Genomic DNA, 7,351 nt, shown 5'->3' with positions numbered 1-7,351 from the left:
GGATGCCCATCGCGGGATATGCATAAGGGATATATCATGCACTCTAAAGCGGAGTATTATATATAGTTTATATATTTTGAATGGCGGTATTTTATCATTTAGTTAATACTATTAGTACCATTTTGTTTTCAACTTTTACTTTTGGTCTATAATACGGACGTGAAACCTCAACATTATATTGTTATTTAAGCATTTCAATCGGTCAATAGAATATCATCATCGACGTGGTCATGTAGTCCACTAATAGTATTATTCCTTAAACAGGGATTTTTTTTCCCCTTCTCTTTGTAAGAATTAAAGGACTGAAACATTAGCGAAACTCATGGTCCTCCACCATACAAAAGAAAGTACTTAATTAGACATGCTACATATATATAATCATATTAGTATTAACAATGTTTTCCCACCTAATGTATGTCTCCTTTTATATGATCATGGAAGGATATTCAAATCATAGACATGAGTCTTTCCTCTCATTAGTATATAGTTACATGGTGGCCAACAACACAGGGATCCACATAGACGACTTAGTTTGCCTTAGCTTTGCTTAAAGAGTCACCATGCATGTCACTATAATCTCTTTGGCGCTTTAGTGGGAATAACATGTTGGCCAAGCTTTAGCTAGCCCCCACTCGAAGGATCAAGTGGAGCCTCTTAATTAGGTTTCTCTTAGGGACCAAATTAAATGATTGCCGACAGGAACACGTCTCCCTTTTATCACTTGGAATACACGTATAGACTACTTCCATTCAGCTAAAAGAAAGTATGCCCGTAGATGTAAAGTGTTCAGCATAGAAGGATAATAAGAAGAGACAAACATGGACCAGACCTCATGCACCCTAAAGTGGTGGAATAGAAACTTTTATTAGGTTCTCTTTTTGATAAAGATGACCAAACAGAGAACCTACTTAAAGTGCAGCGTGTCTCTTTGGACGAATTATTAAAAAGGGTTAATTAGTTTTACAAAACCTCCTTGCATTTGTTTTTTTCACATAATCCCTTGCACTTTGGGGTGTCTCACAACCCAACCCCACACCCCACCCCCTTGGTTTTGGAGGTGTAAACTGAACCCTGGGAACAAACAATGCATATACAGGAAGAGTCTGATTAGTCGAGTGATAGAGAAGCACCAGTCGACCGATTCGACTGACAGAAACGAGCTTGGAAAATCGTTCTGGTAGATCGACTGATTGGGTGCCATCAGTTGAACAATATTGTGCACGAAGCAGGCTGAGAAGCTCTTATCAGTCGACCAATGCAAGTGCATCGGTCAACCGATAGCGGGTCAAACGCTTTTTCTGGTTCGTTTGGGAATCTGTTTGAGTTAGGGTTTGTATATATATATTTAAGGGGTGTTTGGCTATTGTTTTGTGCGTCCTTGTAAGAGTATTTTGAACACTTTGAGAGAGAGATATCAGAGAGAGAGATAGCCGTTTACAAGCATTGTAATCTTCATTAATAATCAAGGAAATTTCTGGTGTGGCTCCCAAGGACGTAGACACAATTGCCGAATCTCGTTAAATCTTGTGATCTCTGCTTTATTTGTTCTTTCCTGTAAGTTTTTATTTTGTTGTGAGTTCTTGCTTGCTATTTGTTCATCACAAGATCCATATGGCACGGGTTGTTGATAGATTAAACACCCCGCCCCACCCAAAAAACAAAAAAAAAACCAAAATATAAAACAAAATATAACTTTTTTTGTTTCATACGAAACTCAAATCAAAAAATATCTCGGTCTAGGGCACGCCGCAGCTCCGCCGATAACTCCGCTGTTTGAGATCAATTACCGGCGAGCTCCTTCTCGGAACCTCTCCCTTTCAACAAAGGGCAGCGGCGTCGTCCAGGCATTCTCCTCCCCTCAGGCAGCGGCATCCAGGCAGCGGCGTCCAACCCTCAGGCAGCGGCGTCTAGCGGCATCCAGGCATCCAGCAGCGAGATCGGCGAGATCCCGACATCCTGGCCCTCAGCAGCGGCGTCCGTCCGACAACAACCGCTGCAGGGCAGCAGCGTCGCAGGCGGGCATTCTCCGGCGCTCGGGCAGGCGGCGGCGGCGTCCCCAGCGAGTATTCTCCCCTGCAGGTCAGCGGCGTCTACCCTCAAGCAGGCGGGTCGCAGCGGCATCCAGCATCGTAGACAGCGAGATGGGTGCGTGAGGGATGCGGGGCGTGGGGCGTGTGGTGACGGTGAGTGTGTGCGTTGGGCGCTGTGGATGGGATTTTTTCTAGTGGATAGGTCTGGTGTTGTCGGATATGTGTACAGCGAAGTGTGAGGGATGTGTGTATAGGGGGTGGTAGTGGTATAATGTGCTCGCGTGGGTATGTGCTTTGTTGGGTTTTGTGCATGAGTGCTGATGGTTAGGTGAAGAGAGATGGTGTGAATTGACTGTGTGTGGGGATAGTACTGTTGTGTGTGAAGGGGCCCAGATGGCGGTTGGTAAAGGAGTTGGGGGTGTTTTTTTTCCTGGTGCCATCTAGCGGAGTGTGGCTCCGGTGCCGTCGCCGACCAATTTGCCATGCCTCCGCCGCAAAGATTCAGTGCGTTTCTCCCCTCACGTCCGCGTCCTGCCCGTGCGCCCCCTCCTTGGCGCCGCCAGAGGTGTTTGTCTTGATGGCCACTCTCAAGGGACTTGACGGATGTAGCGGCAAGGGGCTTCTGAGGGTAGAGGGCTCACCCTGCGTTATTTGGTTGTTCACTTATACGCAACAACATCTCAATTGGAGTCGCTAAAGGTCGAGAGATGCAGGGCTTGTTAACGTCGTGATCATTACATTTTCAACTCATTGAGGCCACACTACGAGCTATGGGCAAGTGGATGTGTAGTAGCATGCTTGACGTTATTCATGCTCTTAGTCAAACATTGTTAAGCATGACAGGAGAGTGTCTGTCGACCACCGTTCAGGAGGATGGCGAGGAAATGTAGGGGTGCAGCCATTGTGGATATCCTCGGCTCTAGTGCCCCTCTCTGCGCCTAGATTGTCCTCCGGAGGTCTGGGGACTGCTGTGTCGAATGCGGGATATTGGGATCCTGGTGGCGTGGTGCGCTATGGTGTGTGAAGTCGTCGCAGTTCGGTTAAAGTCGTTTGCAAGGCTCGAACAGCAAGGTGGGGTAGGGCGAGTGTGGGGTTTGTGAAAGAGTGTTTCTAGCTGGGGTTTTGCCGGAATAGGTGTTTAAGAGGGGAGTGTGTGCCGGAAGCTCGCGGCTCAGTTAGTCGTTATGGTGCAGAGGTGTTGGGCGGTAGATGGTGGGGCTGCTTGGTGTTCGCGGATGGGTGGCTGCCCTCAAAGCCTCGCTCTCCGGGGTGTCTTCTAACCCGCAATCTTGTGACGCTTGGGTACGGCTTTTGATCTTGCCATGTTGTACTTTAAGGGTTATTAAAACCCATGATCGCAAGAGTTCGAGGTCAGGAAACAGAAAGGCTATTCAGCAATGGCATATCTTGGATGCATTGTCCATCTGGGGTGAGGTTGGAGGCCCCCATAAACTCCTTGACACCATGTTTAGAGAGATCCCTTCTCCCCCCTCTATCCGGAAAGACGACCCTGGTGCTTGCCCAACGATTATCAATGTCAAACAGTGTTTGAGGAAGATATCGGACGGGCATTATTCAGCGGCCGTGAAGGTCCTCACGTCCTCGGGAGTTGCACCTGACACTGCGCAGACACGTCAGTCCCTTGAGGACAAGCACCCTTCGGCGCCTCCACCGGTGTTGCCTGCTTTGGGGTATGACCAAGAGCCGCTCTCTGTGGATTGCGGGGAGGTTCTCCATTGCTTGCGGTCCTTCCCTAAGGGGACCTCTTGCGGCCGTGATGGCCTTCGAGCCCAACATTTGTTAGATGCTCTATGTGGTCCGGAGTCCACTATTGCTAAAGACCTTCTCGCGTCTCTCACTCCAGTGGTTAATTTGTGGTTGCAAGGGCGTTGTCCGGCATCATTGGCGGAGTTTATTGCTAGTGCTCCTCTCACTCCGTTGTTGAAGGGTGATGGGGGCATAAGGCCGATTGCGGTAGGTGCCATTTGGAGGCGCCTCGTCTCTAAAGTGGCCATGAAGAAGGTGGGGAAGGACATGGCGAGTTATTTGGGCGATTTTCAGTTTGGGGTAGGAGTCTCAGGAGGGGCGGAAGCAGTTTTGCATGCGGTTAATAGGTACGTTGGTGTCCATCATGCGGATGACTCGCTCTCATGAAGAAGGTGGAGAAGGACATGGCGAGTTATTTGGCCGATTTTCAGTTTGGGGTAGGAGTCTCAGGAGGGGCGGAAGCAGTTTTGCATGCGGTTAATAGGTACGTTGGTGTCCATCATGCGGATGACTCGCTCTCCATGCTTTTGGTCAACTTCCGCAATGCATTTAATTTGGTGGACAGGAGTAGCATGTTACGGGAAGTGCGCCTTAAGTATTCAGCGATCTCTCCTTGGGTGGAATTTCTCTATGTGCCGCCCGCTAGACTGTACTTGGGGGCGGATTTTATCTGGTCTGCTCGGGGGATTCAACAGGGGGATCCATTAGGGCCTCTGTTGTTCGCCCTCACGGTTCACCCGTTGATTCTACGAGTGCAAGAAGAGTGCAAGCTAGCTCTTCAAGCTTGGTACTTGGACGATGGGTCATTGGTCGGGGATACTTTGGAGATTGCTAAGGCATATAAGGTGATCGAGACTGAAGGCCCAAGGCTCGGGTTGGACCTCAATGTCACCAAAACTGAATTATTCTGGCCCTCCCAGGATCCTAGGAGTTTGCTGGAGGGGCTTTTTCCCTTGGATATCAGTCGGCCTCGCGATGGGGTGAGGCTTTTAGGTGGAGCGGTTAGCATGGAGGATGAGTTTGTTGGTGGGTTAGCAGCCAAAAGGGTGGCTAAGGCGACTCAGTTAATGGAAGCATTGGACCAACTTAGGGATCCTCAGTGCGAGATCGTCCTTTTGAGAGCTTGTGCGGGCTTGTCCAAGCTGTATTTTGCCTTGAGGACTTGTCCGCCACAGCTGTTTGCTAAGGCGGCGACTCAGTTTGATATGGCTCTTCGGAGGTCTGTCGAGAGCATAGTCACATCCGAAGGCCCAGGCTTCGGGGATCTCCAATGGAGGCTAGGCACTTTACCTATCAAGGTTGGCGGGCTGGGGGTATACGCAGCGGCCGATGCCATACAGTTTGCTTTTGTGGCCTCACGGATTCACTCCATCGAGCTCCAAGACCTCATTTTGAGAGGTTGTGGCGAGGTCTCTTTAGGCGAGCACTTTATTTCTGCCCGGGCCTTTCTTCAGGCTAAGCTACCGGAGGTTGACCTTCTTCAAATCACCACTAAAGGGTCTGTCCCCCCAAAACCAATGCATTACTTGGCAGACACCTTTTTTGGTGGTATTTGTAGAGATCTAGCGACGGAGTTTGATCTATCAGAGAAGCAGGTGGCTATTGTTGGGTGCCTGCGGGCAAAGCACGCCCAGGATTTCTTATTGGCCACGCCTATTGAGGGATTAGGGCAACGTATGACACCGGGGGAGTACCAGGCCATTCTCAGGTATAGGTTGTTGGTTCCGTTGTTCGTGGAGGGGACTATGTGCCCAGTTTGTCGTAGGGCGCAGATGGATGCTTTGTTCGTGGAGGGGACTATGTGCCCAGTTTGTCGTAGGGCGCAGATGGATGCTTTTGGAGAGCATGTCATCCACTGTCAGAAGCAGCCAGGGTTCAAGTACAGGCACGACTTAGTCAGAGATGTCTTGTATGATATCATCCGAAGAGCAGGGATCCCATCAAAGAAGGAAGCGCCAGTCAACTTCCTCACCCCTCCTGGAGAGGCTAGATCTACGTTAAGGCCGGCAGACGTTCTTGTCTACAGTTGGAACGGGGGGAAGCACGCTTGTGTTGATCTCACGGGGGTGTCTCCATTGGTGGGATTTTGTAATGGAGTGTTCACTGTTGGGCATGCAGCGGATAAGGCGGCAGAGGCGAATGTGGGCAAACATGATCAAGCTTGCAAGGACAACCAACACAGTTTCATCCCGTTCGCGTTCGATACGTTTGGTTTCCTTGCAGCTGATGCGGTGGAATTCCTCAGGAGGGTACAAAAATTTATGAACAAGAATGTGGCGACGGCGGGATCAGCTGAGTATGTGTTTAATTCACAAATAAATAAAAAATTTTAAAAGAAAAACCCAAATTTTTAGGAGGGAGGTACATTACCTATAAATGAAAAATTTTGGAGTTTTATTTTGTCTGAAGGACGTTTTATTTACATACAAATTATAGATTGAAGTGTCCAGTGGGAAAATGTTAAAGTTAAGGAGGCTTTTGCAAGATACCCAAGTTCTAGGGGTTATGTGAGATAGGCAAAGTTCAAGTGGGCTATTTAAACCCCAAATTTAGCAGGTTAGTTATTTCAAATTCACCCCTACTAAATCCCTTGAAACTATCATCTAGTTGCCGAAATGGCCTGTCAAAATTGACAAGATAGCATACATGCATCAATTCATGCGCTAACGACAGACAGATCACAAGCATGTGAGTGACACTCCAATTTATTATTAAGCAACTGATACTAAACTTGATTTGCACCATGCTTAATGGAGAGTTGTTGTAAACTTCTCCTACAAAATGACAAATATATGGTGAAATAGATGTCAACTTCCTACAAAATCAGACGATTACCTTAACGTACCCTTGATGCACAAATTGTGTGCGAGATTTACAATGTTGTTATAAATTAATTACCAACTATCGAAGGTCATTTGATTCCACTAAGTTTTTTTTTTATTTTTGTTTCCGAGACAAATTTAAGTCATTTTCTTTGTATATTATATATATTATATATATATATATATATATATATATTATAATATATATATATTGCCGCGCTAAATAAGTTTCAGCTCAATCCTCATATATTTATATATATTAGTAATATTATATATTATATATATATATATATATATATGCCGTCCTATGCTGTGGTTATGTGGGCTAGGTTAGTACTAAAAGCACCTAGAAGAAAGGCAAGAAAATATCAATTAATTGACATAAACTTCAGAATATTGTCTAGGCATACACATGGGCTTACACCTACAATTAGGAACAAATAAGATATTGTTTCCAACCTTAATTTGGTGAGTTTCTCAAGCACGCCTACACCCAAAACTTTTCTTGCCTTCTCTCCTCTCTTCATGAGTTCCATAATCACACTTAAACTCAAAGTTTTGTTGTTACCCATCTTAATAATTTCAGGGATTGAGTTGGCATTCAGTCATATACATGCATTTAGGTCTGTTCAATGATTGGTGTTCCCTTTGGTATGACGATGCCTGTGTTTTAGTTGCTAGCGGGCAAAGATTTGTCCAATTTGTTGCTTCCTAAAAAATTTCAAAGTTTAT

Source organism: Asparagus officinalis, chromosome 5, assembly GCF_001876935.1.
Source record: "Asparagus officinalis chromosome 5, Aspof.V1, whole genome shotgun sequence".
NCBI lineage: Eukaryota > Viridiplantae > Streptophyta > Magnoliopsida > Asparagales > Asparagaceae > Asparagus > Asparagus officinalis.
This window is presented reverse-complemented; position numbering follows the sequence as displayed.